At 44.7% G+C, this 23,305-nt stretch overlaps 1 protein-coding gene across 1 annotated transcript in view; it reads left to right on the top strand.

Moving 5' to 3' along the window:
- Positions 1-706: 706 nt before the first annotated feature.
- LOC126484273 (ecotropic viral integration site 5 ortholog) overlaps positions 707-23,305 on the top strand; it is a 373,708-nt gene continuing 351,109 nt past the window's right edge. Inside the window, exon 1 of the mRNA XM_050107715.1 lies at positions 707-803. The gene's annotated coding sequence lies outside the window, so the exon portion shown is untranslated. The remainder of the gene's footprint in view (positions 804-23,305) is intronic.

The raw sequence follows: 23,305 nt of genomic DNA, 5'->3' as shown, positions 1-23,305 counted from the left end.
AATGAAATGAACACCCTTAGCTGCTTATAGGCGTTGACATACGTCAACGGGGACAGATGAAAATGTGTGCCCCGACCGGGACTCGAACTCGGGATCTCCTGTTTACAGGGCAGACGCACTATCCATCTGAGCCACCGAGGACACAGAGGATAGTGCGACTGCAGGGATTTATCTCTGGCATGCTTCCCGCGAAACTCACATTGTCAAAGTAATGTCCCGCACTACTCGTAGTGCCTCCCGCCCATTATACTCATTACTCGCGGCGCATTGCCGATTCCCGTAAGAGTTCGGGTACTGTTTGAGCATTCGTACAGAAGAAGAAGATGGTCAAGTGGCCGGTGAGCCTTAACTATATATATATATATATATATATTAAGATGGTATCTTTTCTTTCGGACATGTTCGAAAGAACAGATAGCATCTTAGTATATAAAAATGATTATGCCTTTAGTGAGATATTCTTTGCGGTTGGGTCGAGTCATGACCGGTACGAGCCTCCCCTTGTGATGCGAGTGGTGAGTAGCAGGTTGCGAGAGACGGCGAGGCGCCGGCACGCCACGCCACGCACCTGCCCCCGGCGCTAGGGCGCGCGCGCGCCTCGGCGAGTGTGGCGGGCCGGCCGGCTGTATCGACCGCGGATGCTGCGAAGCGAGGCGAGGCGAGGCGCCGCCTGCCCGCCGCCAGCCAGTGCCCGCTCAGCGCCCGCCCGAGCCGAGCTCGCCGCCGCCCGGCCACAGAACACGGCCACGGACACGCCGCGCGCGCTCGCACCAGGTGCCGGGGTCCCTTCTAGTCCACTGCAGGTAACGGCCGCAGCTCTGCCGCCCGCTTGTGTAGTCGCGGCCGCCGCTGCTAGGACAGCTGCTGGTTCCCTAGGCCGCCGCCACACGCGCGTGCTCCGTCTAGCGGCCCACAGCTGGGGCGAGGTGTCAGCGTGGCCTCTGCACAGCCACGCAAACAGGCGCGGACCCAGGCGTATGGGGACTCCCCCACCCCTCCACCCTACCACCTCGAGTATAGTTTATCGTCACCCACACTTTCAGCGCGCCAAACTTGGTTTTAATAATAATAATAATAAAAATTAAACATAACTTTTGCTAACACATCTATAATTTGGTTACATTACTGCTTAGTACAGCGTTGTAGAAGAACTTCTAATAAATTCATAGAAATACGTCGTTTTAAACGAAATCGTCTGAAAATCTGGCAAGTTCCTGTGTCATGGCATTGATGTAAGAGCTGTAATATCAACAAACTTTTACAACTTTCACGTCATAATTCACACATCATAATTCGTGACTGATCGTCACAAAGGTCACACACAGTTCGTAGTGGCTGACGCTAACTCATCTATTGACACTGAGGTGTTATCTGGGTTCCCCGAGGAAGTGTGATACGCATTCTGCTGTTCTTAATCTACTTGTATATAAGTGATTTAGGAGACAATCTGAGCAGCCCTCTCAGAATGCTTGAAGAAGATGCTCTCACTTACCGTGTAGTTAAACACGTTAGAAGATTAAAACGAATTGTAAAATGATTTAGACAAGATACCTGTTGTGGTGAGAAAAGTGACAATTTACTCTGAATAAGAAAACGTGTGAAGAACACGCGAGTGCTAAAAAGCATGTGAAATTTCGGTTACACTTTAAATCACACGAAATTAGGGGTTGTCTATTAAGTAAATAACTTGGCATTGCAGATTACGAGAAACTTAAGTTGCATTCATCACATGAAAATGCTATGCGGAAGGTGAACCAGAGACAGGTTTTATTGTCGGAGCACTTAGAAGATGCAACCCATGTACTAAAGACACTAGTTACATTACGCTTGTCCGTCCTCTTCTGGAGTAAAATTACGCGCCATGTGGTCCTTACCAGATAGAATTGACGGAGGATATTTAAATAGTTCAAAGAAGCGATTTGTATTATCGCGAATTGTGGGAGATAGTGTCACTGATATTATAAGCGAGATGGGATGACAAATATTAAAACAAAGGCTTTTTTCTTTCCAGCAACATCTTCTTACCAAATTTTAAGTACAAACATTCTTCTCTGAATGAGACGATATTTTGTTGAGTCCCATATACGTAGGGAGAAGTGACCATCGAAGTAAAATAAGCAAAATCAGAGCTCACACTGAAAAATGTAGTTGTTCACTTTTCCCATGTGCGAGAATGGAACAATCGAGAAATAGCCTGAAAGTCATCCTAAGAACCCATTGCCAAGCACTAAGTGCCAATTGCAAAGTAGTCATGTAGACGTACATGTAGATAACGTCGAAGTGTGCGCCACTGCTTTCAGCATTTCAATTAGCAGTACAATTGTCAACACAGTTTAGTACACTACACCCCTGCCATATAAATGGTGTGTCGCGGTGGGGGTGGGCGGGGGCGGGGGGAGGAGGGGGGGGGGGAACTTGAGAGGGCAGAAATGCTACTTCTTTCCGTCGTTTCTGCTTCCGTTCGCGATAGTCAGCCTTTATGATATTATTTTCTTATGTAGTATCTTCCCCTTTCTGTCTTGTCTTAGCTTCCTGTACTTCTCAGTTCTACCTTGTCGTCTAGAAGGATCGCTCCGCGTCTGTTGTTTTCTAGCAGGTGAGGTCAGCCGCCTCGTATCTGGCTCCGACGTAGGAATTTCAGAAAAGAAGTTACACATGTCGTCCCGCGCTGAGAACATTGCACAACAAAAGAGCCACAGTTTGACAAGAGAGGTTGGGTTTCTGGGTTTCCTGCACAGACAGTATGCATCATATTGGGCGTTGAAATAGGTGCAACAACTGGACACGTACTACAAAGCTGAAGCACGCGACACCGTACAATTCGTGTGGGCAAAACGCCTTAATTGCACACAGATTCACTGTGAAATTCTGACAGTATATGGACCAAATGCAGTGTTGGCCCATCCGTAGTGGAAAGGTGTCAGCAATTTGACCAAGGCAGCACTGACATGGGAGATACTGTTCTGGAAGTCCAGATCTTGCGCCATTCAATTTCCATCTTTTCCATAATTTGAAAGAACTTATAGGGGAAAGAAATTTTCCAACGATGGACACATTTACACCTCCGTGGCCGAGGAGCGGATTTTTTTTTGTCGAGGAGGTGAACGACTGGTAGAACATTCCGGCCGTTTTTCTACAGACTTGGTGACCATCTTGAGAAAAAGTGTCACATATCTCTGCCATGCCACTTAGGCGCGTAGTGTGGCATTCAATAACAATTATCTAGCCTGCCATAATAATGTGTAACTTACTTTCTGAAGTCCTCTAGCGTGTTTCCTGCAGCCCCCGATCGACCACAAGGCCATCCATGTTATCAAGCCCGCAGGCAAGTAACCGAAAAGTCTCCTGTATAGCATGTAACTGGTCATTTTCTAGAATTCCTTACCATTTCGAGATTCTTGTTTTTCATACTGTTTCATTCTCAGGATGTTAGCTGAGAAGCAGGAAACTGGTGCACGTAGAAATACACAATGACGGAAAAAATTACCAGCACTGAGTTGATAGGCATCTTTCTACATATGAAAGACGATGTATACTCAAATTTCGCACCCGTCGTATAAGAGTTGCGCTATTAACCCCACTATGGGGATGCAAATGACGTTTCCTTTAAATATACGCTGTAACGACCGTGAGCATGAGTTACTTATGACATGGACGTAGTGAGTTGATGTCAGTCAAGAATGCCGCGACAAAGACGACCTTACCAACACCTGATTTTGAGCGTGGTCATGTTCAAATGGTTCAAATGGCTCTGAGCACTAGGGGACTTAACAAATGGTTCAAACGCCTCTGAAACACTATGGGACTTAACATCTGAGGTCATCAGTCCCCTAGAACTTAGAACTACTTAAACCTAACTAACCTAAGGACATCACACACATCCATGCCCGAGGCAGGATTCGATCCTGCGACCGTAGCGGTCGCGCGGTTCCAGACTGAAGCGCCCAGAACCACTCGACCACACAGTCCGACTCGAGGTCATGTGATAGGGCTACTAGATTCTGGATGTTCCTTCTGCGATTTTCAGAAAAGACTTAGCAGGACTGCAGCCACTGTACGCGATTGCTGGCAGAGGTGGTCACGGGAACGTACGGTCGCAAGACGGCCGGCCACCTGCCACTGCAGAGAGGGAAGACCATGGTGTTCGGCGTATGGCACTGGAGCATTGTAGTGCATCTGCAGTAGTAATTTGAGTTGCAGTAAACGCCACAGTGACACAATGAGCTGTTACAAATCGGTTACTTCAAAGACAGCTCGCTCCAGACGTCCTGTAGCGTGCATTCCACTGAGCCCAAACCACGCCATTTTGCGACTTCAGTGGTGTCAAGCGAGAGCTCATTCGAGGACAGGGTGACATCTGTTGTGTTTTCTGATGAAAACTGGTTCTGCCTCGCTGCCAGTAACGGACGTGTATTGGTTAGAAGGGTGCCAGTTGAGGTTCTGCAGCCAACTTGTCTGATTGCTAGACACACCGGACTTACACACGGAGTTATGGTCTGGAGTGCGATTTCGTATCACTGCAAATTTGTACGTCAATCTGGTGATTCGACATGTTGTGTTGTCATTCAAGAACGGAATTCCAGAGGGTGTTTTTCAACAGGATAGGGCTCGACCAGATACCGCTGTTGAAACTCAGCATGTTCTATAGGATGTCGACATATTGCCTTAGCTTGCTCGATCACAAGATGTGTCTCCAATCGAATACACATGGGACATAGTTAGACGAAAGCTCCAGTGACATCCACAACAGCATTAACCATCTCTGTGTCGATCGACCAAGTACGAAAGACATTTAACTCCATCCCACAAACTGACATCCGGCACCTCTTCAACACAATGCATGTACGTTTGCATGCTTGCATTCAATATGCTGGCGGTTACACCGGTTATTAATATACACCAGAATTTCGCAATTGGAATGGCTTACCTCGCACTTACATAAACCTGTGATCTTGTACTGTTGATCATTTAAATATGTTACCTACACTAATTTATTCCCGAAATTTCATTACTCTACATTATTTTTTCGTGTTGCGTTTTTTTACCCTCTGTGTAAAGGCTGTTTATCTCGGAGAGCGGTGGGAGGGGGCTGAGGCGAGCGGAGATTTCACGAATTCAAATTGGTTCAAATGGCTCTGAGCACTATGGGACTTAACATCTGAGGTCATCAGTCCCCTAGAACTTAGAACTACTGAAACCTAACTAACCTAAGCATATCACACACATCCATGCCCGAGGCAGGATTCGAACCTGCGACCGTAGCAGTCGCGCGGTTCAGGACTGAAGCGCCTAGAACCGCACGGCCACAGCGGCCGGCGATTTCGCGAATTCTCTTCCCCTTGGATCCGCGTTTGTATCCGAACGCATACATCGAGCATATAGCCAGTCTACCTGATAAAACCGAACTCCGGCGTTTTACAACCGCGTTTCGGAAATGGTACATCTACAACGTTGGCTTCGAAATCGCTTTTGTCCACATTGCTCATATGTTGATGAGGTTCTTTACCGGACTGGAGACACTGTTGTGGTCGGAATACAGTCTCTTGATTAAAGAAGAAAAACTGAACATTTTCGAGAGTGCGCTATGTCTTATAAATAAAGGGAAATTGTTATTAACGTAAACATATACGTATACGTTCATATCGTTGTCACGTGACTTATGCCACCTCAGTGCATACAATGAACAAAAGCTGCAGCTCGGTCGACTGTCGTATGGACCACCTCCTCATATTACTCCGCGAGTTTGTCTCATGTATGATGTGTACGTATCCTTACGGATTTTATGAATTACTTGTTCTTAATACTCTCAATATTGTTGCGTCTATAGTCGAATCAGCCCTGCTAAGGAAAAATGAAACGTGCTTTTACAAAAGTTACCTCATAATATAGCCGCTTGGGTTTCGTGTCGGTCACGACAAACGATTTTGCTATTAATCACGAAATTTCTTATGAAATATTGATGGGGAAGATGAGAGTGTTCACTCGAATGTCGTGCTATTTTTTTTTTTTTTAGCGGTCATTATGCAAAAAATTTCAGCACGTCTACTAGCTTTGAAATTAACTTTAAATAAGGAAATAAAATACTGAGCGAACCCGAGCTCCACCAAAAAAAATTCAGAGATATTTTCTGAATATTATGGTATAAGGGTCCCAGTGGCTCGCTGCAGAGCAGTTGCGTTTCGTTTTCTGTCTTTGTCTTTGTATTTCGCTGAAACGATATTAAACTGAAAACAACTGCGCAACAGAAAACAATTGCCGATGGTATGCGCCGTGTGTTTTGTTTCGAAACAAACTTGTTCCACTCGCTGTTGACAACAGCAACGCCCACTTTGCTCTTCGCCTTCATGCATGCATTCATTACTGCTCAGTTGTATCCCGGGGTTGTTTTTCGACAGTGTTAGTTTAACGATAACAGTTGCTGTGCTCTCTGTCGTGATCGTGGTGCCAACATTTACACCATTTACCTGGAAACGAACAGTTCTGCATTTTCAGATAGCTTACAGGAATGCAGCCGAATGACGTCGTCGACAACCGCCGATATTTCAACAGGAGCACACCCGGCCTTATTCAAGGCAAACTCAGCCTTGAAAATGGCAGGGCGGCGGTTGTTGATGACGTCATCCGGCTGTATTCGCCTAAGTTATTTGAACACAGTGTACACCGGAAGAAAATCAGGTCTCACAGTTCTGCATTTGTTACGTACTATGCTGTACACTCACAGTACAGGTTAAGCTCGCTGTGATAAAAATGTGCACATTTCGTCTGAGGGTTGTTTAGTATACAATATTTTGGTGATTGCATATTACAGGCTTTTTCAGTGTTCAAGAGGTATTGTCACAGAAACAAAAATATTTGCAGGATGAAAACGAATAAATCATATTTACATTGTTATATAATCGAAGACACCAGATACCAAGGATCCCCTGTGCCAAATATTCAAAAAAATCTCCCTGAATAACCTCCGAAATTTTGTCGTTGGAGTTCTGGTTCACTCTGTATTTCTCACAGTTATCATATTTGGATTAGAAAGACTTATGCGATTTATGAAATAACAGCAATAAGAATAAAATGTTACGTCCAGCTAAATTACCTAATTTGTCCCCTGTCGCATGAGCCGGATCCCTGTATCGGTCGAGGAGTTGCTTTATGGTTTTTTAGATATTCTACAACATGTTTTCGAGGCTTATTCTCTATTGATCGAGAGGTCATTATATGTCCGGTCTTGAGAAAAGGACATAACTAAAATTCTGAATGTCAAGCCGGCCGCTGTGACCGAGCGGTTCTAGGTGCTTCCGTCCGGAACCACGCGACTGCTACGGTCGCAGGTTCGAATCCTGCTTCGGGCATGGATGTGTGTGATGTCCTTAGGTTAGTTAGGTTTAAGTAGTTATAAGTTATAGGGGACTGATGACCTCAGGGCTCAGATGTTAAGTCCCATAGTGCTCAGAGCCATTTGAACTGAATATCAACTGAAGACACGAAGTCTACGCACGAGTCAGTGACCACACTTGGCACTTTATTTCTAATTGCCCATCAAAAATGGTTCAAATGACTCTGAGCACTATGGGACTTAACTTCTGAGGTCATCAGTCCCCTAGAACTGAGAACTACTTAAACCTAACTAACCTAAGGACATCACACACATCACGCCCGAGGCAGGATTCGAACCTGCGACCGTAGCGGTCGCGCGGTTCCCAGACTGTAGCGCCTAGAACCGCTCGGCCACCCCGGCCGGCCAATTGCCCATCTTGATGGTGAAGTAATCAGCCGAGTCAAGGCGTCATTCTGCGGCAGCGTGTCAGTAAGTTTCCTACTTGTCATCATCGGGTGAAGTCCATCTTGACCACACATTATTATATAACTCGCAAGGTTACCAGTTTCGGCTTTATTCTATAATCGGATCGTTAGGAATGTTCTAATTCGAGTATCAACGCCAAATTTGGTGATCTGTTTGTCACTTCATAGATCCTCTCTCTTGAACGAGGAAATGGAACATTTACTGTGGAGAACTTTCGTTGTCGGAAACTTGTGATTCCCGTATAACTGAATTCACTATCCTGCTTCAAATACGAATTTTATACTCTCGAAACGTTTACTATTTAATACAGCGCACATTTAATGAGATCTTGATTTTCATTATGATTCAGCACGCCAACCGGACTTTGGGCCAACTGAGTGGATTTTTGAATTTGACTGAAATGAATAACATTTACAAGACTTTATTTCTGATAGTAAACCATTGTATTACACCTGCTTCATTCAACTACGTGAAGATATTAGTCAACATAAAAACTTTGCTTGTGACAAACTGGAACTTGTATTTTGTTCACTAAACACCGAAAATTTTTATGCAACAACATGATTTTTATTCATTCTGGAACTGAATACATATGTAGACATGAATATGTGCATGAGCAGAGTGAATACATGATGTTATTTCAAAGAGTACAAAATCGAAATAAATTTACAAAGTATTAGGCAACATGGGCCCATTTACATGCATGACAATGCACCCCCTTTGGCGTGAATGCGTACGCTGATTCTTTTGGGAAGCGTATAGAGTTGTTAAATTGCCGTAGACTACCGTGTACTATCGAAGTAAGCGTAGACTACGGCAGTTTTCCTGGTAGCTTTGTTCAGTTAAGATCTTAACGGCGTTACCTGTACATTAAATGTGTTGCATACTTATCAGGTATTTATCATTTCGATCGCTATGTTCGCGCACGCTTTCAGTGTCTTACAAGAATCCCCTAGAAATCAGGAGCAGTGAACCGTCTAGAAACTTAGGTAAATATGTAAAGGGCCGAGTAACCTAAGGAACTTGTTCTGTTACTTAAAAATAAATAGTGTTCATAGTAAAATTGAAAATACCATTGATTAATTCAGATTTGATTCGAAAATTGTTGATTTGTAACGTGAAACAGATGTGTGTTGTAACAAAAATAAAAAAGAAATACAGATTTATCATATAGCGCTAGAAAACGCAATTTTCTCAAGAAAAATTTAAAATTAAAAAAGTGGGAAAGAAAAACATATCAAACATAGCTCCAATACTTTGTCTATTTTATATAAAACATGTTTCTGTTACTGCCAAAGAACTTTCGCATTTATCAATTATAAGGGAAACTCTTACTTTTGATCATGATGAAGAACGTTTTAATGAGTACAAAATAAGAACAACCATTGTTATATAGATTTTTTTGTGTTCGTAAATTATACTTGCATCAAAAGTAATTGTTTTGGTTACATAAAAGCGCGGAAATTACTCGAGGTGCTAACTGTTTTTTACTTGTAAAAGGCAGTATATGTTTTGTAAGGATACTATGTACACTCTTGACTAACACTGAACTATGTGCGGTTATAATTGCGTGAAAAACATATAAACAAACAAGAAACAAAGAGAAATCGTCGATTACCAGTTCCTGTCTGACACATTCATTTATGTTTCTTTCCCTACCAATGCTATTGGTAATCCTAACAATTATTACGTCATTTATGTACTGTACCAAAACTACCGAATCGTATTTTTGGTAGAATGCAACTCTAGAAGGACGTTGTATCCTCTTCTGAGGCAAGATTGGCGACAGCTGTTGGAACTGGTCCTTGATATCCAGGATACGGGCACTGGGAAGGAGTTGATGTCCGAAATGGTCCAACATCTGTTTTACTGGGGACAGAACTGGGAATCTAGTTGGTCGCTGGAGTACCTCAACATCACGCATCCCGTTGACTGAGGCACGTGCCGTGTGTAGACGAGCACTGTCCTGTTGAAAAATGGTCCCACATTACTTTACATGAGAGGTAAGACACAAAGACGCAGCACGCCCACACATACCGTTGGGCTGTCCGAGTTTCATCATTCACTACCAGCCGTGACCAGAAGTCATAATCGATGGCTCCCCAGACCGTAGCCCAGGAGTAACACCGAGCGCTCTTACAAACCGTTGGAAGAATGGGATCTCTCCTTCAGCCGCCGACATACTAGCCGAGTAGGGTCATCTGGGGTAGTGCAGAACCGCGATTCAATGCTGAAAACAATTCAGTGCCATGCACCAGCAATCCATGCTTCTCGGTGACTGTACGACTCCAGACGCAGCCGTTTGTGTTGTGGTGTAAATGACAGCTGCCTAGGATACTAATTCCCTAGTTTGCCTGCTGTTAGTCTCTGACCAGTGTTGCAGTGTGACACAGAGTGCTGCAGGGAATCTACTTCTTGTTGTCGGATGATAGGCAGAGATGCATGAGGGGTAAGATGTGCTTGCGCGCACAGTATGGTGATCCTACCTTGTGATGGTCATATGTGATCGATCGGAACCTTGACGACAAGTATGCATGTCGTCACGTTCTCATGCAGTCTAACATCAGGCCGCAGTCGCACCCGAATTTCCCAGAAATTTGGTCAAATGAATACCGATAAAGAGGGGTTGGTTGGGTTGTTTGGGGGAAGAGACCAAACAGCGAGGTCATCGGTCTCATCGGATTGGGGAAGGAAGTCGGCCGTGCCCTTCCAAAGGAACCATCCCGGCATTTGCCTGGAGCGATTTAGGGAAATCACGGAAAACCTAAATCAGGATGGCCGGACGCGGGATTGAACCGTCGTCCTCCCGAATGCGAGTCCAGTGTGCTAACCACTGCGCCACCTCGCTTGGTGGGAAAGAGGCCTCTTTCATACTAGGTACTGGTAACACTCACACGAATGCGTGGCATCTCTGCGTCATCCAAGTGATTTCTCAGTATCTGACACCTTGTGTGCCCTACAAGGCCTGGTAACAACACTAAACACGAACAACACTAATGCAAAAAGAGATATTCACTCTGCAGTGGAGTGTGCGCTGATATGAAACTTCCTGGCAGATTAAAACTGTGTGCCGAACCGAGACTCGAACTTGGAACCTTTGCCTTTCGCGGGCAAGTGCTCTACCATCTGAGCTACTCAAGCACGACTCACGACCAGTCCTCACAGCTTCAATTCTGCCAGTACCTCGTCTCCTACTTTCCAAACTTCACAGAAGCGCTTCTGCGAACCTTGCAGAACTAGCACTCTTGGAAGAAAGGATACTGCGAGACATGGCTTAGCCACAGCCTGGGGGATGTTTCCAGAACGAGATTTTCACTCTGCAGCGGTATTGTGCCTGTCCTGTGCTGTCGTTGGATACACCACGTCGGCTCGGCTCTCTCTGCTGCTGCGTCAAGGGAAGTTGAGCTGCCAGTTTCTGACTTTGTCACACTGTCCGTTTGGATACTTACCTTGCTGCTACAAAACCCGTCACCTGGCTAAAGGTATGTATTTGGCCGTTAGATCCTACGCGGTCTAGCGAATAACATGTGTCCGCAATATCCTTTCTTTCAGGAGTGCTAGTTCTGCAAGGTTCTAAGAAGAGCTTCTGTGAAGTTTGAAAAGTAGGAGACGAGGTACTGGCAGAATTGAAGCTGTGAGGACGGGTCGTGAGTCGTGCTTGGGTAGCTCAGATGGTAGAGCACTTGCCCGCGAAAGGCAAAGGTCCCGACTTCGAGTCTGTCCGGCACACAGTTTTAATCTTCAGGAAGTTTCATATCAGCCCACACTCCACTGCAGAGTGACAATCCCATTCTGGAAACATCCCCCAGGCTGTGGCTAAGCCATGTCTTCGTAATACCTTTTCTTTCAGGAGTGCTACTTCTTCAAGGTTCACAGAAGAGATTCTGTGAAGTTTGGAAAGTAGGAGACGAGGTACTGGCAGAATTGAAGCTTTGAGGATGGGTCGTGAGTCGAGCTTCGGTAGCTCAGATGGTAGAGCACTTGCCCGCGAAAGGCAATGCTCCCGAGTTCGAATCTCGGTCCGGCACACAGTTTTAATCTGCGAGGAAGTTTCAATACTAACGCATCTGGTGGCCGTTTTGCTTGACACAGAGAACTGCAACGCTTAGTCATTTACGTACCCACCGATGGCATATACGTGTACGAACTTACAGTGACATGGGACCATGTCTTGTGGGTGCTTCATTTTTTTGTCAGGCAGTGTACAGAAATTGGACAAAAATACGGAAATACTGCGAGAAATGCGTGCGTGAACGTAAATGCACATGCTAGCCAAGCCTGTCTGTTGCGCTGTTGTATTTGACCACGATCGGCACCTGTGCAATGTCCGGAATACGTTGCAGGGGTCAATCGAGGTCAGAACAGTGTTCTGTGTAGGTTTCATTACATCGGAGCTAAGTGAAGCAGAACGAGGGCAAATTGTTGGTAGTTCCGCAGTCAAGGAAGCCGAAGGGTCTGGTGTTTCAAGAAGTACCTTAACGCAAATTTTATTGCATATACGGAAAGCGGAAAAACACCATCTACTGAGTGTATTAAGTGATCGTGACAGGCGAGCACTGAAGAGGACTGTGACGAGAAATAAGTGGAAAATAGCTGAAAAGTCACTGCAAAACTAAATGTAATAATCGGGAATCCTGTCAGAACCAATACAATACAAATGAAGCACCGTAAACAGGTAACTGCTGGGCGAGCTGGAGTTTCAGAACCATTCACCAACGATGCAAATGTCCATAACTGATAATCATGGTGATGAAGACATAAACCTGCACTATGGGGCAATGGAAGAAAGTTATTTGATGAGATGAGTCTTGTTTTACACTGTTTCCACCTTCTGGCCGAGTTTACGTCTGAAGAGTGGAATGGCGATGGCTGGGTGATAATTTGGGCTGCCATATCGTTGTATTCCGTCGGTCGCATGGCTTCTGTGCAAGTTCGCATTACTTCCAAGGACCATGCAATCGTTTTGGCTGATCATATCCATACTGTAGTGCAATATTTGGTCCCCAGTGATGATGCCATGTTCCAAGACGACAGGGCCCCTGATGACACAGCTCGCGTTGTCCAGGACTGGTTTTTTGAGCACAAAGATGAAGTTTTGCATCTCCCCTGACCCAACATAGTCACTATATCTCAATATTTATTGAGCCTTTGTGTTCTAGATTGGAAAAAAGGCTGCATGATCGCTATCTACTTCCATCGTTGGTACCTGAACGAGCCACTATTGTGCAGGAAGTATGGTATAAGATCCCCTTGAAAACCATGCAGGTCCTATATTTATCCACTCCGAGACAAATGAAAGCTGTTATGAATGGCGATACTTTTCCTTTGGCATGGTAATGAGTTACTTTTTTTCCACATTTTGTCCAATCCCTGCATAGGTATTCATCTCACAGACGGGGGAAAGCTCCCAAAATTCATGCCAGAATTGCGTGGGTGCATCTACAATTGCGTGAAAATAATTTTATGGTTGACATTTCAGCGAGTCGTGTGGTTGTGGCCAACGCAAGACAGTCGCAGTTTCTTTTCGCCGTTTCGCCTGTTCTGTAGAGGTTTTTCGAGCGTGGCTGGTTACACTATGGCAACGCTGCTATCTTCCCTCCCCCCATATTTTTGAATCATGTGACTGGTTTGATACGGTCCGACATGAATTCCTCTCCTGCCCCAATCACTTCATCCCAGAGTAGCACTTGTAACCTATGCCCTCAATTACTGGTTGCATGTATTCCAGTCTCTAACTTCCTCTACAGTTTTTACCCTCTACAGCTCCCTCTAGTACCATGGAAATTATTGCCTGATGTCTTAACAGATGTCATATGATCCTGTCCATTCTTCTTGTCAGTGTTTCCCATGTATTCCTCTCCTCTCCGATTCTGCACAGAACCTCCTCATTCCTTACCTTACTACATTCTCATGTAGCAATACATCTCAAATGCTTCGATTCTCTTCATTTCCGGTTTCGCCCGGTCCATGTTTCACTACCATACAATGGGGTGCTCCAAACGTACATTCTCAGAAACTTCTTCCTCAAATTAAGGCCTATGTTTGATATTAGTAGATTTTTCTTGGCCAGGAATGTCCTTTACGCCAGTGCTAGTTTGATGTCTTCCTTGCTCCTTCTGTCATTGGTTATTTTGCTGCCTGCATAATACCTTAACACCGTCTACTTCGTGACCATCAATACTGTTGATTAGTTTCTCGCTGTTCTCATTTCTGCTACTTCTCATTATTTTCGTCTTTCTTTTATTTACTCTCAATTCATATTCCGTACTCATTAGACTGTTCAGCAGATCCTGTAAGTCATCTTCATTTTCACTAAGGGTAGCAATGTCGTCAGAGAATCCTTCATTGATATCCTTTCACCCTTAATTTTGATTCCACTCTTGAACCTTTCTTTTGTTTCCATCATTGCTTATCCGATGTATAGATTGAACAGTAGGGGCGAAGGTCTGCATCCCTGTCTTATAACCTTCCTAATCCGAGCACTTCGTTCTTCGTCTTCCACTCTTATTATTCTCTCTTGGCTCTTGTGCATATTCTACATTACCTGTCTCTCCCTATGGCTTACCCCTATTTTCCTCAGAATTTCGAACGTCTTGCGCCAATCGAGCGAGGTGGCACAGTGGTTAACACACTGGACTCGCATTCGGGAGGATTATGGTTCAAACCCGCGTCCGGCCATCCTGATTTTGGTTTTCCGTGATTTCCCTAAATCGCTTCAGGCAAATACCAGGATGCTTCCTTCCTCGCCCTTCACTAATCTGATGGGACCGTTGATCTCTCTGTTTGATCTCCTCCCCCGAATCACCCAATCAACCACCTTGCACCATTTGTCCAGGTCGACAAATCCTACGAACGTGTCATGATTTTTCTTTAGTCTTGCTACCTATACCTTTCCTAAATCCAAACTCATTGTCCTCTACCACATCCTCAATTTTCTTTACCATTTTTTGTATATTATTCTTGTCAGCAACATGGATGCGTGAGCTGTTAAGGGGATTATAATATAAGTCACGCTCTTGTCAGCTATTGCAGTCTTCGGAATTGTGTGAATGATAGTTTTCCAAAAGTCACATGGTATACCACCAGATTCATACAAACTACACAGCAAAGTGAATAGTCGTTTTGTTGCCACTTTCCCCAATGATTTTAGAAATTATGAAGAAATGTTATATATCCCTTCTCCATTTCAAAGCTCTTTTAAATTCTGACTGCAATACTGGATTCTCTACCTCTTCTATATCGACTCTTATTTCTTCTTGTATCACATCTAACAAATCTCCCCCTCATAGAGGCCTTCAATGTATTCTTTCCACCCAGCCGGTCTCTGCCCTGCATTTAGCAGTGGAATTCCCATTGCACTCTTAGTGTTTCCACCTTTGCTTTTGATGTCACCGAAGGCTATTTTGCTTTTCTATAATCTGAGCCAGCCCTTGCGACAATGAATTCGTTTTAGATTTCTTCACATGTTTTATACAGCCATTTCGTCTCAGTTTGCCTAAACTTCCTGTTCATTTCATTCCTCAGTGACTTGTATCTGTGTATTCTTGAATTTCCCTCAACGTTTTCGTACTCCCTTCTTTCACCTATCAACTGAGGTATTTCTCTTCTTACCCATGGTTTCTTCGGAGTTACCTTCTTTGTTCCTATGGTTTTCTTTCCAATATGTGTGACTGCCCTTTTTAGAGATGTTCATTCCTCTTCAACTGAAATGCCTACTGAGCTATTCGTTCTTTCAGTATCTATAGCCTTACAGAACTTGAAGCGTATTTCTTCATTGCATACTTCTTCCGTGTCCCACTTCTTTGCGCATTGATTACTCCTGACTAATCTCTTTAACTTCAGTCTACTCTTCATCACTACTGATTTGTGATCTGAGTCTACAAGTACTCCTGTGTATGCCTTACAATCCAGCATCTGATCTTGGAATCTCTATCTGACCTTGATGTAATCTAACTGAAATCTTCCCGTGTATCCCGGGCTTTTTCAAGTATACCTCCTCCTCTTGTGATTCTTGAACAGAATATTCGGTATTACTAGCTGAAATTTATTGCAGAATTCAGTCAATTCTCTCTCATTCCTAGTACTAACCCCATATTCTCCACAAACGTTTCCTCTACTCTTTCCCCTACAACCGCATTCCAGTCTCCCATGACTATTAGATTTTCATCTCCCTTTACGTACTGTACTACTCTATCAGTATCATCATATTCTTTCCCTGCCTCTTCATCCTCGGCTTGTGACGTCGACATGTATACCTGAATTATCAAAAATGGCTCTGAGCACTACGGGACTCAACTTCTGTGGTCATCAGTCCCCTAGAACTTAGAACTACTTAAACCTAACTAACCTAAGGACATCACACACAGCCATGCCCGAGGCAGGATTCGAACCTGCGACCGTAGCAGTCCCGCGGTTCCGGACTGCGCGCCTAGAACCACTAGACCACCGCGGCCGGCACCTGAATTATCGTTGTCATTGTTGGTTTGCTGTTGATTCTGATGAGAACAACCGAGTTCACAATAACTCACTCTCTGAGCTACTTTCTTATCCATAACGTATTCTATAGCAGTTATACCATTATATTACTCTATAGTCATCTGATCAAAAATCCTTCTTTTCTTTCCATTTCACTTCGCTCAGTTCAATTATATTTGGGTTGAGCCTTTGCATTTCGCTTTTCGGATTTCCTAGCTTCTCTACCACGTTCAAACTTCTGACATTCCACGCCCCGACTCGTGGAACATTATCCTTTCGTTGGTTATTCAATCTTTTTCTCACGGTCGCCTTCCCCTTGGCAGACGCCTCCGGAGATCCGTATGGGGGACTATTATGGAACTTTTTGCCGATGGAGAAATCATCATGATACTGTTTTCAGTTACTGGCTACATAGCCTGTGAATAAACATTATGTGTCTTCAGTGCAATAGTTTCCATTGCATTCTGAACCCTCACGCAATTGATCGCTGCTGATTCTTCCACCTTTAGAGGCAGTTTTCCACCCCAAGGGCAAGAGAGTAGGCTACCTCTCTGAAAAGCCCGTTGGCAGAATGAGTGCGACTTTTTATGCCAGAAGTCTTCAGCCACCAGTGCTGATGATCTTTATTCAAAATCAGAGCGGTGGCACGGAGCTCGAACCGGAGACCGAGGACGTTTTGATTGCTAATTAAAGACGCTATCTGCGGACCACGGGTGCAAACTGAATGGAAAAAGCGGAAATGAACGTTTGGCGTCATTGGCCAGGAAGCCCCTTACGGAGCAGGTCCGACCGCCTTAGTGCAGGTCTTATTACAGTCGACGCCACATTGGGCGACCTGCGCGCCGGATGGGGATGAAATTATGATGAAGACAACACAACACAATACCCAGTCCCTGAGGGGGGAAATCCCCGACCCTACCGGGAATCGAACCCGGGCCCGTAGGACGACACAACACCCAATCCCTGGGCGGAGAAAATCCCCGACGCAGCCGGGAATCGCACCCGGGACCGTAGGACGGCAATCCGTCACGCTGACCACTCAGCTATCAGGGCGGACTGCTAACTGAATGATACTAACGGATCTATTCTCCTGCGTACTTTAGTATTATGACTCAGCCAGCAATCTTCGCACGAGGCGTATATATATTCTGTCTTCTTACATTCCGCAATTGTTTTACACCCTTGATCCCCGCACACAGAGGGCAGCTTCGCGACGGTGTGTGGTTGGCGCGGCGCTTTGGAAGTTCTCGCGAAACTCGGAGGCCCTGCCGGACGTACCGGCTTAGCGCAGCGTGGGCGGGCTAAGCTGGCACGGCCTGGCGCCGGCCGCGGACCCCCCTGCAGCAGGGCCCACTCTCGCCGCAGAATACACTACTGTACTCGCCCGGCCACCAGCGCGCCGTGAAAGGGTCGATTCTCACTGGGCAGCACGACACGGAACTGCGCGTCCCGCCACGTGCGACTTCCCCACATTCGACGTCATTTACTTCACCGTCTCGTCACTACCTGTCATGTCGTATTGTCCAGTACTAGAGTGCTGCGCAAGTTACGAGACGCGTTCGTAATGCGTTCTGCCCAAACAGGGATGGAGAATACTTTACGTCGCCGCCAGCGTGCACTCTGTCTCTATCCCACACCCTGCATACGTTGCCTGTCCTAGTAACTCACAACGCAGACATAAGCACCACAATCGGCCACTATTTTGCTCCTGACTTCCCATACAACAGTTTATGTTCTCGGAAAATTGATGCTGTCGCTTGTTAACTTAACACTTTCGTTTTTGCATAATACCAGGAATATGAACACCACTGTTCGGGCTGCGTAGTGACCCCAACAATAACGAAGGAAACTGCTGTCGATGGACGGGATTAGGCACTGCATCCTTCACCGGGATTTGGGTTGAGAATGGTGGTGGTGACTGGAATCGAGCGACAGACCGCTAGTAAGTCATCCTCGATTGAATTAGACTTTTATTTCAGTTGGGTGTGGTCGCCGCTGCACTGGAGGCTGTTGGCCCCGGGATGATGTAGGGAGCCGATATTTTCATCCACGATATATCGATATCGAAATTTCAATATCGACTGCCGATATTTTTATTTTATATTATTTTTTTTCGCAATTTTCGGTAAATGTTTGAAACTGCTCTGTTATAGTATAACATAATTTTATATTCTCTGTTTGAAGGAGTCTTAGTACTTTTTGAGCTTTTATCACTTCCAAAATTTCTCTTATACTGTGTGAAGCAAATATAGGTGACACAAATAAGTCCGACTGCACTGAGGGATGGCGGTGTGAATGGAATAACAAGATTCCCGATGTGAAGAAGTAGCACACCAGTTGCGCTAAAAAAAAAATAAAAAAAATTACTGCAACTAGTGTGCCATTTTTCTCACCGGCATTCTCAGTAAACAGTTTCTGAAAATGATGAACAAAAATCTAAATGACAAGATTGGTCTTTGCAGTGGGCAGAGGCGTTTGGGGGGAAATGCTGACGTAATTTGCGCTCGGCGCTACCAACAGACACTGCGACGTTTAACTTCACCACGCAATTTTGACACGATAACTTCTAGGTCGCTGGCGTTTACAGAACTGAAAAAAAAGCAAGGAAGTCGACATGAAGTGTTCCGGAAAGACCCGGTAGGTGACGCAACCGAACGACGGATCCATCAGGACAACTTTTATTGTGCCACTTACATGTAGTTAGCATTCTTAGCAAAGCAGTTATCGCCAACTGTGAACATGCATCACTTTGCTTTCAGTTCTAGCTCTAAGGCGGATAAGCAAGCTGCTAGCTTGTTGATGTACAGAATATCTAATAATAAGTATAGCTCTAAAACCGGCAATATACACTACTGGCCATTAAAATTGCTACACCACGAAGATAACCTGCTACAGACGTGAAATTTTACCGACAGGAAGAAGATGCTGTGATATGCAAATGATTGGCTTTACAGAGCATTCACACAAGGTTGGCGCCGGTGGCGACACCTACAACGTGCTGACATGAGGAAAGTTTCCAATCGTTTTCTCATACACAAACAACAGTTGACCGGCGTTGCCTGGTGAAACGTTGTTGTGATGCCTCGTGTAAGGAGGAGAAATGCGTACCATCACGTTTCCGACTTTGATAAAGGTCGGATTGTAGCCTATCGCGATCGTATCGCGACATTGCTGCTCGCGTTGGTCGAGATCCAATGACTGTTAGTAGAATATGGAATCGGTGGGTTTAGGAGGGTAATACGGAACGCCGTGCTGGATCCCAACGGCCTCGTATCACTAGCAATCGAGATGACAGGCATCTTATCTGCATGGCTGTAACGGATCGTGCAGCCACGTCTCGATCCCTGAGTCAACAGATGGGGACGTTTGCAAGACAACAACCATCTGCTCGAACAGTTCGACGACGTTTGCAGCAGCAGGGACTATCAGCTCGGAGACCGTGGCTGCGGTTACCCTTGACGCTGCATCACAGACAGGAGCGCCTGCGATGGTGTGCTCAACGACGAACCTGGGTGCACGAATGGCAAAACGTCATTTTTTCGGATGAATCCAGGTTCTGTTTACAGCATCATGGTGGCAGAGCAACTGGCTCGTCACAATACGCCAGTCACTACTCTTGATGAACTGTGGTATCGTGTTGAAGCTGCGTGGGCTCTGTTTGATTCAATACCCAAGCGTATCAAGGCCGTTATTACGGCCAGAGGTGGTTGTTCTGGGTACTGATTTCTCAGGATTTATGCACCCAAATTGCATGAAAATGTAATCACAAGTCAATTCTAGTATAATATATTTGTCCACTGAATACCCGTATATGATCTGCATTTCTTCTTGGTGTAGCAATTTTAATGGCCAGTAGTGTATTTACACTGTGCAGCCGATATTTTTATAGGCCGTTGCATGGATACTTTTTCCTTCGTATATCGATGCCGACGCTTTCTTCGATCTATCTAGGGCCGATAACGATACTTTTTAATATATCGATATATTGGACACCAGATTTTTAAAAATATCAGCAGTCCTAGCTTAGAAAGCTTCATCTGCTGATGCGCACACTGCGGCTGATGAATGACAGCCGTCCTAGCTACTTACCTGGCATGGGCCTCGAAATACAGCGCGGGGAAGACGATACGCAAACTGTAGCCCCCAGTAAAATTGACGTCGAAACCGCGTGCACACTCTTGGTGATGATCAGCGAAAAGGTTGTCCATAAGGATCAGAGAGAAGTAACAAAGTAGCCAGACAGTCAACAGTCCAGATTCGAAAACATGTATGACCAGGAAGGTAGATGCCCTCAAGAGATACTCACCCAGTACATGGCTCGGCAGTGTGAAGACGCTAAATAGTCCGCATACAATCTTCTGCTCACACAGTTGTGTGTTCAAATGTGTGTGAAATCTTATGGGACTTAACTGCTAACGTCATCAGTACCTAAGCTTACACACTACTTAACCTAAATTATCCTAAGGACAAACACACACACCCATGCCCGAGGAAGGACTCGAACCTCCGCCGTGACCGGCCGCACAGTCCATGACAGCAGCGCCTGAGACCGCTCGGCTAATCCCGCGCGGCTCAGACAGATGCCTACACCTTCTGGAGTCAAGTCTAGAGTAGGCGACATCACCGTGTTCTCTGAACAATCTTCATCTCAAACTTAGAGGCTGGCGCTGGCAGCGTAGCTGGGCATTACATACACACGTGGATACTGTCTGAGACCGTCTGAGCACACACAGAGAAAAAGAGAGCGTCTCATTCAAGTACTATTTATGTGAACCAGGCTGGCTAGTATTTTCCTCTTACCAGCACTTTTACTCGGAAACGAAAACAGGTTAGTATGCTTGCTCGCCATCATGAAGCAATAGTGACTTCACTCGGCCCGCTTTTCTCGTCCGGCTAGCTCTTCTGGCCATTGCTGTAGCTGAAAAGTATCTCATCCTCACTTTTCAAAAGCGGTGGCAGGCGTATTTTGTAGTGTCAGCGTGATGAATCAGTACTCTTGCACTCTGAATATCTCTTCTTACTTCATAACAAAAAATGGCTCTGAGCACTATGGGACTTAACTGCTGAGGTCATCAGTCCCCTAGAACTTATAACTACTTAAACCTAACTAACCTAAGGACGTCACACACATCCATGCCCGAGGCAGGATTCGAACCTGCGACCGTAGCGGTCGCGCAGTTCCAGACTGTTGCACCTAGAACCGCTCGGCCACCCCGGCCGGCTACTTCATAACAGATCGACTCCATAATGACGGCACCCTTCTCCCTATTCCACAGTTTTGCCGCATCGGACAGATCACTGCTACAGACTAGGTCGTGGGGCGCAACACTACATTGGCTAAGTACTTGCACCAGACCTAAACTCACATGAAAATCAAAGGTAATGCCAGTATTACATTGCAAAAGATCTTTGACAAAGTTCTTTGTCAAAGACTTCGTCACACTTCTTGGATGAAATTATTTTACTTGAGCTGTTATACCACCGTAAAATTCTTTGGCGTACCTGATCTGGAATGGGTGTCAAACAGTTAATCGTTTGTGCAGCGTCATTTGATGTAAGGTTTCTGGCGATAGCATTGCTTTTAAAGAAAGAGCAATAGAGATCATTGTGGGTGAAATCGTGGATAGGTGAAAGAGAACCTCGAAGTATTGACCAGAATTTGCATCGTGAGTCACAGTGCAAGGGCATAAAGAACCACCAAAAGTATACGAGAGTGGACGAACAAACATTTCAATTTGTCCTTATGAAAGAAGCCCTTCACATTTGCAGTCAGATTCTATGTCTTCTAAGTAACGATTATGATCACGTTAAGATTATTAGCAACAAGCAAGAGATATACGAGCTTGCAATATAGTACTAGCATCCCACAGTGAACCATTCCACGTTGTCCAGAAACAAGTGAAGCAATACGTAAATCACTTAAGGAGAAATTTATGAAGATAAGCACAAAACATTTAGAGAAGCAAATAAAGACATTTTATTCATTAATGTAGACTTTATAACAAAATTTGGATTTCTGCATCACAATAAAGTGTTAATAGTTCTCTTTTACTTCCATCTTGGCGTATGTGAAACACCTGGCGGTGTCCTTGAATAACATCATGGCGCATGTAATGAACAGTCATTTTCTTCTTTCACTCCCCATAAGCAATAAAATGCACAAGTTCGGGATTATTACGCCCCTCATGAGCGTACCCATTAATGGGTACCAGGAAGTACTAGGTTTATTTTATCCTATCTGCTGGTGTCGCTCTTAACGCTTCTTGTGATGCATAACGAACACTAATGTATGTAAACAACGTATTTTCGCCTCGTAAAATAAATGTGTTCACAATTAATTGCACTTCTATGTACTTACTTTAACTTTTCCGCCAAACACTGACTCCATAGTCCATTTAATTTCTTCCTTACATCACCCACAGTGCAACTACTTCGAATGATCGCTGCAGCTCTTTCTTAATAAGATTTTAACCACTTATTCCGGTTTTGTAGTAAACGTATTTTGTGTTAGTATTGTTCATATTTTGGAATGATGATTTTGGTGGTACCCATGCACCAAATATATTTCGACTTCATTTTATAGGTTAAAGGCACTGAACCAAGCAAAGTGACAAATGCAATGGCGAAGTTTTATAAAAGCTGGGACCACTCTCTAATATTTATCAATGATCTTTGATTAAAAAAACTTTTTTATAACTATATCTACTACACAGTCAAAAATTTGACCAAAGGGCTTTTACAACATATCTTTGTCAAAGACCGTTTATAGCGTAATACGAGGCCACATTTTCCATGAGCATCTCGAAGCGCACGCTGCAGTCAGATGCGGTAGAATGACGCTACTGGCTGGAGAGTCACATGATTCACTGTCCCAACCACAGCGCATTGCGCCACCACCAGGCTTCTTATATAAGATGAATGTTACTGTGTTAGGAGAAAATAATCGGCACGCTATAATGAACTCATTGCTGGAGCCCATTTTCTGACTTGCCGGTAACACACTGAAGTTGTTTTTCTGCTTGCTACTTTATC

The sequence above is a fragment of the Schistocerca serialis genome, chromosome 1 (genome assembly GCF_023864345.2).
Source record: "Schistocerca serialis cubense isolate TAMUIC-IGC-003099 chromosome 1, iqSchSeri2.2, whole genome shotgun sequence".
NCBI lineage: Eukaryota > Metazoa > Arthropoda > Insecta > Orthoptera > Acrididae > Schistocerca > Schistocerca serialis.
This window is presented reverse-complemented; position numbering and strand designations above follow the sequence as displayed.